Source organism: Drosophila virilis, chromosome 5 (genome assembly GCF_030788295.1).
Source record: "Drosophila virilis strain 15010-1051.87 chromosome 5, Dvir_AGI_RSII-ME, whole genome shotgun sequence".
Classification (NCBI taxonomy): Eukaryota; Metazoa; Arthropoda; class Insecta; order Diptera; family Drosophilidae; genus Drosophila; species Drosophila virilis.
The window spans coordinates 17,339,947-17,354,538 of NC_091547.1; positions in this window are offsets into that span (position 1 = coordinate 17,339,947).

The window sequence follows — 14,592 nt, forward strand, 5'->3', positions numbered from 1 at the left end:
GTCAAAGATGCGCTGAAATTGAAATATCAGCGTGCGGATGAATGTTGTTTGCTGAGAGTTCCGAATGTAGTTTTTAGGGCGATGGCGGTGGGGCGGGGAGACCGCAATGTTAGCCGCATGGAGCAAGCCGGAAGGAAGCCTATGACCAAATGCCGTTTCCGCCTGCCGTATTCCGTGTCCGGTTGTGTTTGTTTCAAACGCTAACGCAAAATTTATAACCTAACCACAGTGGCGTCGCCCGTCAATGATGAAATTGTGAATCGTGGCTTTTTATGGCACGCACATTGGATTGTAAATGACTTAGCCCTGGCCGAGCCGCCTTGGCTCTGGCATTGGTACACATGCATATTTTACGCCAGCAGATTCGTTGTTGGCTTTGCTGGTATTAGCAGCATATTTCGCTTTTGGGTCACTTCCAGCAGCTGCCGTCAACATATGCAGTTGCAGCGGGTTGACCCACACCAGACTTTGCATGAGGACTTGGCAAGCAAGATAGCTATATGAAAAGTTTCCGATTTGTCAGTGTGTGTGTGTGTATGAGCGAGAGAGATTTGCACTAAAACCACTTTGTGGTGACGCCAAAACTTCTAGCCAAGTTAAAAACTATTGTCATTCTGTTAAGTGGTCACATTTAACACTTGGGGCGCTGACTCGGAGATGCTACTGGCTAAATATATATAGAGAAAAAGAATTAGTAAGAGAGCCAGTGATGGGGCCAGAGCGGGAGGGAACTGCAAAGCAATGAGTTATGTGCAGTCGCTTGAATTTTTTTTTGTATCTGCTGCTGATAAACGAGCTTGTTGGAGGGTGGGTGAGTTTCATTTGTTTGATTGTTTCCATAGCGACAGCAGATCTGATGGAAGTAATATTTCCTGAAACATATATCAGGCATACGCCGTGATGCGATATGGTTTTAAATAAAATTTTCGTAGCTTTATTATACTTGCACAGCTTTATTAAATTTGTTTTTTTATTATATGGTCTTCCCCTTATAATGATAGGATCTTGATCTTATTATGATGCCTGAAACCTTTCAGTTCTTAGTAACCCTTATATCTAGCTTATACCTCGATTCGATCTCATCATTCCTAAAAGCAACCCTCTTCACTGCCTACTTCATTAAACTTTGCTGTTTATTTACGTGCCCTTCTCAGTTCTGCCTCTTTCCCACTTTCTCGCACTTTCTTTCTGCCCCTCTGTCTCAGCACTTCTCATTTTAACTTAATTTAAGCACTTCGCTTCGTTTGGAGTCGACCTGCTGCACTGTCCCTACCCCCACGCGAGTCTCAAGACCGTTGTCAGCAACGTCCTGGACGTCACTGGGCGAACGTCAGGACTTGATGAAGTGCCGAACGGTTGGACTGTCATTGCTCTGCCCGTCGGTTTGTCTGCCTTGCCGCCCTCCTCTCAGGCTGACACGGGTAAGCAGCCTCCTCAATTGAAACTTAACATTACTCTTCGCATTCTTTTACGTTTACTTTTGCGACTTACTTTGTTGCCCTTTGCTCGAGTGGGTAATTAAAAAGGACGCGCTTCACTTGGTTTCATATTTCGAATTTTCGCATCTCCAATTGCAATGCTGTTCAAACTTTGATTGCACAAACACGTGCTAGCAATATCTTTGACTCCAGCTCAGCAAATGTTCACGCTATAAATTATATTTTAACATTAATAACTGCACATGTTAAGCTTGTATGCTCTGAATTTGTAATTTGAGTAAACTCGATTATTATTTGCAGAATCTGTTGTATTTGTTCTGGTCATCCGAACGAACTTAACTTTTCGCAAATCAAAGCATAGCTAAGCAAATAGCCGTTAAGCCTTTTACAATATTTCCTTTGCACGCCTCATTTTTTTTTTTAGGTTTTCGCCTTGTTTTTTGTTCTTTGTGGATTAAAGCAAATATAAATTTGCGCTTCTAAGCAGCTCATTTCACGCTTAAATAACAGCCGAGAGCTGATAATCAAACAGAGTTAATGGTAATGGTGAATTTCAATTTGTAAGAACGGAGTCGCAGTTGAGGCAAAAATGCCTTGAATGAAGGAAGGGAGCAATTTTACAATATTAATAAGACTTGGGCTTTAAACCTTATAATGTAATACTATATTAAAGGTAGTTTACACTTCAACCAATTAAAAAATGGATTAAATAACTAAATGACTGGTTAATTTTGTGTTTTGATGGCCGATATCCTTTTCTCTTTAATCTTAATATTTTAATTATTTTTATGGAGATCGTATATAATTTAATATATAAAGACTGATAGAGAGAAGAATTTTAATTAGACCAAAACATAGATTTTGATTTTGTGTTTATATCATTTTTAATGGTTGGTTCAACTCTTTCAACTCTTTTCTTTTCAACTCTCTTTCGCAAACTAAGAAAAATAAATATTTACTTAGCCCAAGACTGAAAATTTGTATATTCAGGTAGTCGAATTTGATATCAGATTCTCATTTAGACAACATAATATATCAACTTGCTTCATATTATATTACCGTCTTCTATTACTTTCTTTATTAGCAAGTAGTAAATAAAGAGAGGCATACACATTTAAGCCAAGCCCTTGTCTATGAATTTCGGTCGAGAAACAATAAAGAGTTCGAATAGATTACAGTAAGTAAAGCAAGAAATGTTTTTAATACTTGATAGCTTTTCACTGGCCACTAATTTTACTATTTTAGTCAATGCACAACCTTTGCTCATAAAAGCATAAATGTGAAGAATTTTTAATTTTAAGAAGAGGACACAACAAACTTTAAAAAAATGGCTATTTTAATAAGCTCATGTTGTTGCATAAATTAAGCATTCTGCTGGCCATTAGACAACATATCCCCTTCTCTTATTCCACACACACATGCACATACATATGTATACACTTAGCTGATTGTGCCGTCATGGGTGGCTTGAAGCTGCGCGTGGCCAAAATGGTCAGGAAGTGCAAGTGGCAACGGAAACTTTTAATTGTTTCTGCTGTTGCTTTTGCGCTTCCGTTTCTTGGCAAGATGTGGGGCGGTTTATGGGTTCAGCTGATGCTGGAGCTAAAGAAAACAGAAAGCCACATAATGTAAAAAATCAAGCAGCCAACGAGGCATCCACCTCACATTGCACATTGTTGAGTTGCTTGCGGTTATTTGGCTACTTCTTTTGGCCGGAGAACGACGCGCATGTCGTTCTGAATTTTTTTCTTCTTATTGTAAACGTTACCGCGCTCCAAAGTCCTTGTGCTATTGTGCGCTGCTTAACCGGTTGCCGGGTTTGGCGTTTGGCTTGACAGCTGCAGGGAACTATGCGGGGGGCTGTGCACTTTACGAGGTTATTAAAAATCTCATTATCATTGTCGTTGCGGCGTAAATTTTAATTGTCCGTTAAAAATGTCCCTTTTTTGCAGCTCCTTGTGGCTTTGCGAAATCAATTTAAACTTGTTTGACCAACTTGATTAGATTGAAATGAATTTGCGTAATACTGCCCTGTCCCTTGCCTAGCCCCTTCCGCAAGTGCGGTCTATTTGTAGACGGCAATTGAAGTTTGCTGTAAATTTCAAAGGAGCCGCACAACTTGCAGGCATTTCATTTCTCTTATATACATATATGCACTCCACACATACCTCGCATATCCTGACAAGTATGTCGAAGTCTTCGTCCCAGCGGCGTTTTGCATGTTAAACATGTGAATAATGCAAATTGTTCACACACATCCATCGATATCCGTTCATGTCCATCCAACCATCTGGTATCGAGCTGCTGTGGGATTTGCTCAGCTTGCCACCAGGACGCAGCTTATGTGTGCTTCAGTTGGCCAGCAGAACGTGTCCTTACCGAAGACAGTAGCTCACAAGCAGCTCAGCAGCAGCAGGGCGCTAAATATATACGGAATACGTTTAAGATAGCTGAAATGAATCTCAACAAATATCGAAACACATATAGCTAATCATCTTACTCTGTAAATAATCACGAATAACAATCGTTTAATTATAATATTTTTATTTTTATTTATTTTTACGAAATATTTATAATTATTATAATTATTAATTACACTTGCAATAATTGCCTAAGACAATACAATATTTATGTACAAGTCCAGACCCTAGGTTGTCAGTAGTCCGAATGGCTACGTTAGTCATCAACCGAGGACTGCAAATATAAATGAATTTAGCTCGAATATTTCTAATGTCTGCAACAAATTTAATATAGAAATACCACTGGATCTTATCGCCTTGAGTGTTTCATCAAACAATATGAGTTTATGAACCAAATCATGAAAATTCGTTATTAATTTTACATAAAACAAAATAAGTATATTAATATTTGCAGAGATGAAAGGCAAGCAATCGCAGTTAAATATACTAATGTTACTTAAAAATACCTAAAAATGTGAATAACATTTGTATATGCATAAAATAACAAATTATTTTGATTATTAGTTCAACCTAACAGACATTAAAATTGAAACCTTGGTAATATTCCATTAATATAGATGTTATGAAGTTTTAAATATCCCTTTAAATGTGATCCAGCAAAGGCAAGCATTAACTTGGCAAAGTCTTTAAGCATCTCTGAGCTGCAAAGTCATTAGTCAATTTTCATAGAGACAACAACAAGAAGCAGAGCGAAAACCCTTCGACTTTTCGGCCACCCAAGAAGTCACGCAGCTGAGCTTTTTGAACTGATTTGCCGGGCCTAGACAACAAATGGGGGGGGGGGGGGCGAGCAGGTTGGAGCAGCGGCTGCCACTTGAGCACAAAATAATCCTTAATTACACATTGGAAGCACGTAAATGTAATTTTTTGTGCACTTCTCGATGGTATTGTGTCCATGTGCTGGCCAGGCCAAAAAGGCGGACGTCGGGGCATGCGGAAAATTATGTTAAGACACGATTTGGTGATTGCCCTTCTAAGCATAATAAGAGCGAGCGAGCGACTTTACTGATTGGCTGACTTTGTGGCTAAGTCGCCGCATAAATGATTGCTGCCTCTGGTGTTTTTGAAGGACAACGGCACGCAATGGCTTAGGCGCAGGATGCCAGCTAAATTGTTGCTGCCTCAAATGTTGTAAGTGGTTATGGGTTATGGTTCATTTGTTAGGCGCCGTTTTGTACCAGTTTTGTACTCGCTGGATTTTGCTAATTTGTGCTCCTTTTATACTGCTTGGGATTACTTTTTGGGTATAACATGTTCGAAATGTATTTATTGTCCAAGTAATGGTTAAATCGGGCGTATTATCAATGCCTGAGCCAGTGGCCTTGTGTGAAGAACATAACATTTATTAAACATTTTATAATACACTTAAGGCACCATAGAACACGTTAAAAAAACTATGCATTATAATGAATTTACAATTTGTATCTTTAAATTTAAAAAATAAAAATTAATTAAATAAAATTATTGAAAGTCCCTTTGACTTCGGTACATGCCACTAGCTTAAGTTCATTTGATATATTGTCTGTATTATGTAGGCCACGCCCATATTTATGCAGCTGCCCAAGCGCGCAAATTGTGAATGCAGCTGGCAGCATTTTGTTCGCCTGCACCAAAACAGAAACCTTATATATAACCCTACCATATGCACATATATATGTATTTCTGTTTTGGTGGCCATTTTTTTGAGGGCTTTAAAGGACTGACTGCTCCTTTTTTACAATGTATTTTTAAGCTGGTCCAGTTTTTTGCTGCATGTTTTCTTTGTAAATTAACTTTAATAAAAGTCGCTGGCGTAAAAAACAACAGCTTTACGTGAAGTTAACGCGTGCTACCATGTCCACAGACCCACATCCACTCTCTGATTCTATTTGGTTATGAAAATCAATATGCGTATAGGAATTGCATATTCAAAGCGCATGCAAATGGAAATTTTGAGTTATGTTATTCGTCGAGGGGTTGGGTTGGTCAAGGCGCTGGGTCAGAAGGGGGTAGGGTGTGAGCCGTGAAGCTGTGCTGCGGAAAACGCATTGCTATTGTTTGCAAACCAAATACAACATGTTGAGTTTGAAATTTAAAGAACCAACTAAAAATGCATGCGGTTTTCTTTTGTTTATGCTGCATCAAAATCGAATTTCCAACTGCATTTCTGTACGTGCATGAGACTGTGTGTGTGTGTGTGTGTGTGGGTGTGTGTGTGTGGAAGTAATAAATCTTTAAACTATTGAGCTGGCCAATTATATTCGAAAAGCCTTTCAAATTGAAATGGAATTGCATCAATGCGAGCACTCATTGAATTAATTATCTATATACAATTCATGAGAGTAAAAAGCGCCAACTGAAAACACAGCAAAAACAAACACAAGTCCACACACACAAACACACACACACACACACACACACATACATACACATACACAGAAAATTAGCAGTCAATTGCCTGGGAGTGGTTACTCAACCGCTTGCAGGTGGGCAGTAAAAAATTAAAATTTTTAAACAAAACAATTAAGGAAGAGACGGGCAAGCACTGGATGTGTGTCTGTGGGTATGGGTGGGTATTGTTGCCTATTTGTTGAACGAAATTGTCCGACTGGCCGCCATTTTGGCAGGCGCTTTAGTGTGGCGCCTGCGGATGTTGCCCCCCGTGTGTATGTGTGTGTGTGTGTGTATGTGTGGTCCGTTGTCAATGTGCATAATACCGTTATCGCACTGTGACAGCAGCAGGCACTCACTGGCACAGAGACACACGCACAGCGGGGCACCCACCACACGCGAGTGTGGGCGTATGTGAGGGTGACAGTGCCATAGCGCTGTGAAGGGTCAAGCATATTAAGCGGCGACCCAAAAAGCATGCTCAGTTTTTGTTGGATGCCATCAAACAAGCGGAAGTTGTTGACAAAGGCCGAATTTCAATGTTAACCATTTCCCTGAGGCAGCTTAATTAAAGGTCAATCAAATGTGAAATTATAATGAATATATTTGGAATTAATTACCCAAATTATGTTCAATTAGTGTTTTCCAAAGTTTCAAACGGCACACATTCAGAAATGGGATGACCGTTCGTATATGCAGTTGTGGAAATTAAATAGATTCTGTTTGGCTTGAGTAATAATGTCACAAGCATACAAAATTGGGTTCTAAAACATAATTTACTCAAGAAAATAAATTTAAAAAATAGCTCTGTGGATTTAACTTGAATTTATTAAGAACCAAAAATATTATGATGCAATTTAAGTATCCATATGAATATTAAGGTATATAATTTTTTAATAAGGTTTTATTTATAAAATAAACCTTTCATATCTGCTTAATCATGTTACGTCGCTTAACGTTTTGGTAATTAGTTCATTAGTTAATCAATGTAGGCTGTAAATAAATCATTGAAAATGCTCAGATCATCAGCCACAGTCCCAAAACACACAGAGGCGAACGCAATGTCAAAGTCAAGTATATTTTTCGATTTGAACAAAACTTGAAGCAAAGTTGAGGACAAAAAATATAAAAGCGAGAAAAATGTCAACCGCCAAGCGCTATAATAAAGCTCAAAATAAAATCAATTACGCTCGATTAACTGAAATAGTTACATAAATTACAAATACCCAAGGCAGGACGAAGCACAGGACGGCGACTTGAAGCGGGACCATGGCTAGCCGAAGCAGGGACGATTGAAGCGCAAAATCCACAAGAAGACGCGCAACATTTTGCGGCATAATGACAATTTCCAACGAGCCATCCAAATGATACACATTCACACAGCAAGCGAGACAACGCAAGTGAGTGAGAAGGAGAGAAAGAGGGAAAGAAAGAGTGAGATGTGTCACTGAGAGTGGAGGCCGCGTAGAGATAACTATTAACATTATATAAGTAAGAAGAAAAATTTCCGATTATTTTCCGCAACATAAAACAAAAGACAACAAACAGCACGCAGACCGCAATGAAGACGAAACCTTTGCTCTAAAAACAACAAGCAGGAGAGGGTGCGGCGGCGTGGATGGTGGGAGAATGCTCGGGAAAATAATAAATAATACCATTTGATGCTCAAAGCGAAGACAACGCATTTAAAATGGCCGCATTTGCACGCTTGTACCATAGCATCTTCAACTCCGCAAACCCCGCCCCCGGCCACGCACCAATCCACCCAAGTAATCAAAGTGCCCCGCCTAAATTACCCCCAAGCTTTGCGGTTCAAGACTTAGTTCCACTTGCAGCGGCTGTTTGTTGCTTTTGTTGTTTGCAACTTTACGCGCAATTAATCTAAAATAAATTCGTTTATAATTTGACAACAGTAAGAGAAAATAAAAAATAATAAAAATAGAGAAGAGGGAAAATAAACTTAGGCGATAATTTTCCAGCTTTAAAATAATCAATGTCAACGTTTTTCATTCCGGCGAGCTTTGCCGCGAAAATTCAATTGTTGAGACCAATAAGTGCTGCCACGCACAGCAACAGCAGTAAGTGCCTCCTGTTGCAGTCTGTGTGGCTACAGACAGCTCTCGGGCTCAGGTTCAGGTTCGAGTTCAAGTTCAGGTCAACAAAGCAAATCGCTTTAAATTGAAAAACTTCGGCGAAAATGTTGCGAGTGCAGCCGCTGCGGGAGTTTCTGCTGTTGCTGTAGCTCGTAAATTACTATTTAATGACAGACAAAATTGAAAATAAATTTAATGCTAATAATCGTTGAAATAAACGCGATAAATGGCGTATTTCGTAGGGGTTGGATATTATCAACAACTAAGTGGATTTCAAATAAAATAAATAAAACTAGTTATCCTCTTAAGCCTGAAAACTCTTGATCAGTTTCTTTTCATCATTCTTATTGAAGGCTTATTGATTGAACTCCTTTTGAGGTGATTCGATTCGATTTGAAGTGACCCTAATTTGTGTGTATATGATAAGTTATTACCAAAGTAGGCTTATTTTGCATAAGAATTTTCTCTATTTAACCTGTTTTCTAAGATTTTTTAAAAAGTATTTGAGTCATAAGGTAAGTTATTAATTAACAGCTAGTCCCACAGATAAAATTAAATGCAATTATGTTCACAGAGACTCGCCAACATACTCTTATAATAATCCATCATCATACACTTTAACTATTTTGAACTCATCAATAATATGAAAATATTACATGATTAGATCTACTTACTATAAACTTAACCCTAGGCAACCCCCACTCGCTGTTTTCTATCAAGTGTCGTCAACAATAAATGCCCCTAGGCTACACAAATGGGGCGCAACAAGCACAAGTTGTGGGCACTAAACATACCCCATCACCTGCCCACGGCGACGTGTAGCAAGCGCAACAGCGTTAACAGCAGTTAAAAAAAAAAGAAGAGAATCTCGCATTGGGGCTGTAAAGAACAACAACCAACTTCAAAATGCCCAAAAGGGCGACTGACTCTACGTTACGTGTGAACAAACTCACACAGCCGGACAGCAAACGCAAAGGCAGGTAAATTCAGGGATGGAGTCGGCGGCGAAGAGGAAGACTGGGGCGTGTGCTTCTTGCCAGAGATGTTGCGCCATATTAGCGCCGCGTGTCGGATAATTTATGAAATGGCGTCGTCGGCCGCAGCAGGCAGCAGGCAGCAATCAGGAGGCGGCAGGTGGGCGGCAGTCAGTTCCGATGCGGGAGACTCTGACTCGGCAGCTACCTGGCTGTAAATATCTTTAAAAGGCGCTGTTAAAACAAATTACTGTCTGGTTGCTGTTTTTAGGGTCCCAATGCCACAATGCGTGTTCTCTACCTGTACACAGCAGAAAGTGAAAGGGAGTGGGCAGGAGGGTGGTTAGGCCACCACCAAATCCGCTTCCTTTGTCGAGCTGGAGCACGCACCAGCGAAAGTTATTAAGCGAATTTCTCAGGCAACATGGCATGAAAATTCCCGCGGGAATTTTCAACACCCACGCGGCCGAACTTCTTGTTGTTGGCTCAGTACTTCCGGGGGCCCGCATCTAATTTGGAGCCGGGCACAGAGACTGACAGACAGATAGGGGCGGGGCAGCTACTTGACAGTGTTGTCAATTTCATTTTAAAGTTGTCGCATATGCAACTTTTACTTTTACTTCAGATTTTTTATGAGCTTCTTCGCCTTTCACTTTTGCGCACATCATTTTCGAGAATTGTCGCATATGTTTCAGTTATGCATAGATTTATTTCCTATATTAGTCCAACGAAAAAACATCCTTAGCCAAGCTGTGCTGCGACTTGATGAAGTCTCAGTTTTGAAATCCAGTGCATGTTGTAGGCTATAGAAAATGCTGAGTTTATAAAAGTTAAAGATATTGGAGCTGTGGCTGCGACTGCGGGGAAACCCAGACCAATAAACTTAATGCAAATTACAAATTTGTGCCAAAAATTAAGTTAAATTATGCCACAGTCAACGACAACACAGCAACAACAACAGCTCACATAAAAAAGACCACAAATTGCGCCGAGCATCAAGAGCAACGCCCAGCTAACTGTGTGTCCTGGCATCGAAACAGGAGCAAATCCGCAGCCCAGGAGCGTCTTAGACAAAGCAGGCAACACATTTTTTTTCGTGCCCGGCTCACAAATTGAAAATGAAAAGTCAGAACTTGAAAATGATAATCAACGTCAACAAATTTGGCCAGAAATGGGGTGTAGTGAACACAGAACGGAGGCAGTCTGTATAATGATCTAATAAATTTCATTACCACAGCGAGCAATTTTTGCATTTGGCGTAGCAAAAAGTTGACGCACTGAGATGGTTTCCCAAATCCAGGAGCATAGCTGCCAGCTACTTCTAGGCGGCATATAACGGGCGTCTACGTATCCTATATGTAAATTGTACATATGTGTACATGTTTAAGTATATATTTGCCCAGGTATGCTTTAAGCAATCCCCTGCACCATTGTCAGGTGTTTAAACTTTTCCAGCTGCTGCTCACTTGAGGCGCCTCCAAATTGGCAGCAACGACAGCAGAAAGCTCGCGTGTGTCGCTGTGCGCACTTCAAACTTGTGAACTCGAGGGCAGTCATCGACCCATTTGGAGCAGCTACAGCAAAAGCTATTGCCAATTCCGGCAAGCTCGACAAAGTATGCTGCATATGTCAGCAGTTTCTTTTGCCGCTGCTTCTTACTCTTTTCTTTTTGGCATTGGGATTGGAAGTTGATTTTGGCGTTTGCCATTTGCCTGTGAATGTTTGTGTTTATTTAAGTTATTTGGTTTATTGCGGAAATTTGTAAATTTGCTAAAGGGGTTATTCCCTCCGAACACGAGCTGTGCCAGCAGGAAGCCAGCACTGAGCTAATGTACAGAGTGTTTTAAATATTGAAACATGTTCATCATGATGAGCCATATTTTTTTTACAAAACAGGACAAAATATGTGTGCGGTACGCCAATAACTAAATAGCATTGCAGTTAACTAAGAAATATTTTTAAACAACAACTCAGCTCCCGACGGAGTGCACCTATGACACGAAACTGAATTAACTCAAAGGATGTACATATCCTATAAAGCTATTGGCCCGGACATCGACTACAACTTTTTGAGATGAAGCCGAGAGCCATAGATCAAGGCCCAGCCAGTGCCAGGCCATTAGTAGGGTTCATAAATAAACTCTTGAGGCGCAACCCCTGGCAGCAATTATATATACTAACGCACCATTTGGCAAGGGCTGTAAGTGGGTAAGCGGGCGGCAGTGGGCGTGGGGTCAGCGGCCATAAATAATGCCACTTAATTGTTTTACAAAGCATAATTTTATCCTTTCGTAAGTCCACTGTTTTACAAACGTTTTCCAAAAACACGGAAAAGTACAGAAAATAAAGAAAAATAAATTTACTCGGCAACTGGCGCCTTTTTCTTTTGCCGCACCAGCTTAAATATGAATTAATGGCCAATAAAGATAATCTTTTACACATTCGCGTACGCAGCGCATTAAAAGTTAAATTTATGTAGAATCCAATTCCCTACAAAAGCAAATTTTCACTCTTTTCATACTTCATATATATATTTTTTTGCACACTCAGCGAATTTTCATTGCAATATTTTTAATGCTATTCAAGAAGAGTGCTTAACTTTGTTTTAATGTTCAGCTTTTACTTATTTGATTATCAATCTAAGCCATATAGTTAATGCAAATAATATAAATACATCGACTAAATGTTAGGATCTGAGCATTGTACTCAAAAACGAGATACTCTGTCTTCAGTGTAGTAAGTCGAATTAAGTGGGCTTCAAAGATATTTCTTGCCTTTAAATAAATAAACTTGCTCCGCAGATACAAGTTGCTATTAGTATTATCTAATTTGTGGGACTGAAAGTAGGCGTGCAAATGTAAGTTGTGTCTTATCTTGTGGAAGATCATCAGACGTCTTATAACTCAAATGTGGACAGTAAAGCTCTGCAAATTATGGATGATATAAGTAATCTTTATTAGGGTTAAATTAAATGGACGGACAGAGAAATCATATATTCTCTGTATACCTCTGGGAACGGTGTATTAATGCACATGCTGTTCATAATCAATAGAAATCTCAGCTGGATGCTGAATGCTTTCAAGTGATTATCTGTGGTCCATCTGCTCCACTTGAGTCAAGTACTGTGCATCATTTGCTGCATATTCAATTTTATTACGTATACGCAGAGTGGCCGCAGGGCGTAGAGACAAAAAAAAGCTCATTAATATTTCATGTTTAGTGCAAATTATTCAAAACAATGCGGACCACAAGGAACGCGAGCAGCATCAACAAAACATCGTCCTTAGCGGCTGAGAGGGGGGCTATCCGTTGGATATCCTGCGGCCACGCGTGACAGCCAAAAGTCAACGCATCTGACTGGGCTTAAGTGCTAGGCAGGCCCTTGGGTCGCTTTTGCCTTGTAGGTACGTGTGTGTGTGCTCCTGTATGTATGTGTTTGTGTGTGAGTTGATTTGCCGGTCGCTGTATCAATATTTGTGTTAATCTGTCATTTTTCGTCGTTTATGAGTATTTGAATTTGTTGCAGTGGCTCTGCCAGTGGCAATGGTGATGGCAATGGACATGACAAGCGGCCATGAAATTTTCATGCGACTTGTGGCACGGTCTTGCCGCTTTTTTCGTTGAGTGTTTGCGGAAATGTGATGATTATTGGTTGAACAAATAAAACTGCCTGTGTTGACACAGCTCTGTTTGAGCATGGCCGAGAACGTGTACTGAAATTGAGTCATCTCAAAAATGTGAGCGTCATTCTTGTGTGACAATAAAGTGTGTGAAAGCAAAGTGAAATCGAAATAGAGTCATAGATCTTTTCTCAAACTGTACAGTCATACTGAAATTTACAAGTTGTTGAGAAAACAGCAAGGCCTCCACCACTTATTACGCCCAATTGGCCTCAGGATAATGCGACAGTTGAATGCTACATTAAAATATTTTGCACATTAAAATTTCGGTGCTCTCTGTTGACCAGAAAACAAAATGCCAAAAGGGCTAAAATTGCCGCAAGAACTTTGCCAGCGGCCCACACAAAAAGCCAACAATTTTCATAAAGCAAAACATTTATTATATTTGCCAAATGGACTGTGTATGAAAGCAGTCCTATATTAGTATATCTATATATATATATATATATATCAAACTATTCAGAACTGTATGCTGTTCTCTGTTTTGTCGCTAGTTATATCTGGCCAAAATAAAAAGGGTTATGCGTGCTCATAAAAGGCAAGGAGACAAATTTGCATATTTTTAATATTTTCCTCTCAGCCAGACTGTGAGAGATATGGGTTGAGAGGAGGAGAGGCACAAACGTATTGTGAAAGCAAAATTTATGTGCGTGCGTTTGAAACACTTAAGTAAATTACATTTGAGTGGGCGACTGTGCGCTCTCATGTTAAAAATTGTTTTCGTTTTTCCTCGAATGCAAATTTCTTACACTCATTGGTCCAAATTTGGATTCAAACAGGCACTTAGCTAGTTTCAAATGCTCAAATCAGAGTTCAATAATCTGAACATTGCCAATGTTAATGCCTACGTCTGTAAATGCCTACGTATAACATAAATTCGCTCAGTATGTAGGTTAAGTATAGAAATATCATATTAGTTAACAACATTTAAAATATGTAACATAGTTTTCTGATCTTGCGGCGATATTCACAACATTCGATTTAAAGCTAATAGTCAGCACTTTGTGTATTAATATATAAGCAAGCTGACCAAACTCACTAGAAAACGTTTTTGACACGGTTTATTTTTATTTAAGGCATTTTTAATTTATTTCCATTTTACGCTATGCTCTATTATAAATACATGAAAGTCTATGAACAGACAATTTTTAATTTATTATGTGTAATAATTATTAAAATTAAAGTATAAAAAAATATCGTTGTTTTTTGATATTTAATCAATTGGTAAAAGCTTGTGATCAATTTTCATAAACACTGTTCAAATTGTAATAAAATTAATTTGATATTCAATTTGCTTCTCTGAGCCATCATTAAAAAGGGAGCATTTTTTGTTTTAGCTGAAGACTCATTCTGTTTGCCAATAAAGTAATAAATATTTAAAATATTTACTGCATAAGTGCTCCAAATGAAAAATTCATATTTGCGGCAATTAAAAAGCGCATTGCAAATGCAACGAATAGCAAAAAATAAAAATAGAAATAGGAAAAGAGTGCTTAAATATTTAAAAAACCAACTTTTTTTTTTGGGCTCGTTTTAAGGACCTGCCGTCATTTCGC